Source organism: Nelumbo nucifera, chromosome 5 (genome assembly GCF_055504915.1).
Source record: "Nelumbo nucifera cultivar China Antique chromosome 5, China Antique-T2T, whole genome shotgun sequence".
Lineage (NCBI taxonomy): Eukaryota > Viridiplantae > Streptophyta > Magnoliopsida > Proteales > Nelumbonaceae > Nelumbo > Nelumbo nucifera.
The window spans coordinates 30,402,802-30,405,898 of NC_142653.1; the positions used below are offsets into that span (position 1 = coordinate 30,402,802).

The 3,097-nt window shown below is 34.2% G+C and overlaps 1 non-coding gene across 1 annotated transcript; it reads right to left on the reverse strand.

Annotated features, from left to right (window-relative positions):
* Positions 1-1,567: 1,567 nt before the first annotated feature.
* Positions 1,568-1,641, reverse strand: TRNAV-CAC (transfer RNA valine (anticodon CAC)). Its single transcript has one exon. It is a non-coding gene; the product is annotated as a tRNA-Val (tRNA).
* Positions 1,642-3,097: the final 1,456 nt, after the last annotated feature.

Genomic DNA, 3,097 nt, shown 5'->3' on the forward strand with positions numbered 1-3,097 from the left:
GGCATCGGTGTTGGGAATATTGCATTTTTTCATAAAAACTATGTTGTGCATGTGAAGTTATAAGCATAGGTTTATGATAAAAAGATGTTTTTTATTTTTTGGAACGGGTGCTACCATATATGTATTTTCTAAGAAAACAACACTGGTTTTGTTTGGTACCAATGTTTTAAACATTGATCTATATTATTCATTGTCCATGATGATGCTACATTGATGTCACATCATTGTATTATTGGCAGCAATATGTCATTTTCTCGTAAAGTATTGAAATTGGCATTACTCCAAACCACATTTTCTCGATTTCCAATGTGTGTTTTGGAGCAATGTTTTTTTGGAAAAAAACAGTACCAAACAAGAGAGTGTTGTTTGAAGCACCACTTTCTCTGATGTGATGTCTACGTGGCACCGCTTTATAAAAAAATGGCATTGATGCCAAACACCGAGTTAGCCTTTCATCACGTCCTCTTTAACCTCATTGTACTTTCATTTGCATTCTCCCTACCCTATCACACTCATCACATCCTCTACAACTCTGTCGCGTTGTCATTGTATTTCCCATCACATTTAGCCCATCATCGCAACCTCCTTAAACTATGTTTGGGTTAAACTAAAAAGTAGGGAAAGGCAAAGAAACCTTGTATAGGTTTTCCTACCTTTTCCTTCAAACCAAACATAGCCTTAAAGGATTCGGGAAGGGCTATAGCTATTTGCGTCCTTACATGTGTGAGAACCCAAGTAACCACATAGACATGTTACATATCTCTAAGCCCTAATTAATCCAAGTGACATGAGCTGAATTACTTAGTAAACAAACTTACTATGGTGCAAAATAAAATTTTTTATAATGTTCAGTTTGGAAGGAGTATAAATACAAACACGTAGAGTGCAAAATAAGATTTTTTATAATATTCAGTTTGGAAGGAGTATAAATACAAACATGTAGAGTACAAAATCTTGTATTTTATATTATTTTTATATATATTTACACTGTATATATTTGCATTTGTACTCCTTCCAAACTGAGTATAAAGAATTCAGGAAAGGAACTTTCTAGAAGAGGAAGTCCACCCCCTCCCCCTATATATATAAAACAAGAAACTTTGTGATTTGGAAATTCACTAAAAACCATGTTTGTTACCTATAATGGAATAGGGTGAAATAGAAATCCAGCATAGATTAACTTTCTTTATTCCATTTAGCCACTATACATGATGTGGCTTAGCCATTTTGTTATTAATGATATAAAGTATTATTATACATTTTTTACCAAAAAACAAGGTCGTGGGCATGGATATCATATATCAAGTTAAACATGTAGTTTGGTATCGGTATCATCTTATATTTATTAGAAAAGACTCAAAGAGTAAGAAATATGCACAAATGAATTACAATTAGGAGTGCAAATGGATCGGATCATGATCCTTGGCGTTTATTAATTATTAGGTCAGGCTTTGACCATTGCAATGAACAAATTCTATTAATTAATTAATTTAAAAGTAATAAAAATCAACAAAGTTATTAATTAATAAAATGTCTACAAAATTATTATTGGCAAAACTTTAATTATTGTCTGAGCCTGGGTTCGAACCGGGGACCTCTAGTGTGTGAGACTAGCGTGATAACCAACTACACCACCCAGACATCGTTGATATAAGATTCCGCATTGTTCATTACTTCTTCTCAACCTTATAACTAAGGCTCGATTAAGGCTAACTTTGTCCCTTGACCCAAATTAGGGTCAAATTAATATGGGTTTACACTTAATCCGATCAATTGACATCCCTGGCTCTATCTAATGTTATATGGGTGCATTTTGTTTTTAATTGAAATCGAAATTTGAATGGTCTATTTCTATAGTTTATTTGGTTAAGATAGGAATTGAAATGGAGATTGAAATCAGATGGAATGAGATTTCATTCCCAAGGGAGGGGAGGGAATGATTTCTCTCAAATAGGAGAACTATTTCACTAGAAATGGAAATGGGATTCTAATTCAATTCCGATCCCATACCCCTATTCCCGTAAACCAAATGGCCTTATACACTTAAGGTTTGGTCCAAACTTTTTTAAGTGACTAGCTTGATGTGGTAGTTGAGGCCTGTTTGCTATAGCATATTTTTGGTTAATTTTTTCTTTGGGAGTTTTAAATTTTTTTTGAGCATTAATAATGATGATGATAACATTCATCGAATAGGATTTATCATTGGGAAGTCGGTGGAGGACACTGTGAAAGCTTTCTTCCACTCAGGTCGAATGATTAAGGGACTGAACAAAACATTTACTGCATCAGCCTAGATTCCACTAAGAAATTTAGACCAATCAGTTTGTGCAACACTATTTATAAAACTATAGCAAAAGTTCTAATAGATAAAATTCTGGTGGCTCACGAATTGATGGATACAATAAAAAGAAATAAGGGCAAAATTGGCTTGATGACATGCAAAATTTACATGGAAAAAGCTTATGAAAACCTGGTGGAACTTCATTGAAAAAACTTTAAGAAAAATGGAATTTCATGACAAGTGGACTAACTGGGTAATGCAATGCATTAGCTCAATGTCATATCGAGTTATAATAAATGGCTCCCCCATTAGGACTTTCAGACCACTAGGGGAATTAGATAGGGAGATCCATTATCCCCATACATCTTTCTCTTGTGTAGTGAATCCCTTTTAGGCTCATAAGTAAACAGGACAAACAAAATAAGGAAATCCTAGGATTCAAAGCATTGAAAGGTGGACCAGCAATCCCAATCCTATAACTGCACAATTTTTGCAAAGGAAAATATAGATAATGCCTTGATAATTAAGGACACCATGGAGATGTATGCTGGAGCCACATGCCAAATACCGAAATTTACTAAATCCACTGTTTTCTTCTCAAAAAATATTCACAAAAGGATATAAAAGGTCCTCTATAGAGTTCTCAAAATTCCAGTTGAAAAGAAAAAACGAAAATTACTTAGGGGCCCCCAATCATTGAGGGTAGAGTAACTACAAAGACTTTCAAGAAAGTAGAGGAAAATGTAGACAATAAGCTTGTATGATGGAAGAAAATCTCCCTCTTTGTGGCAGGAAGTCCTTCAAGCTTCCAAAATC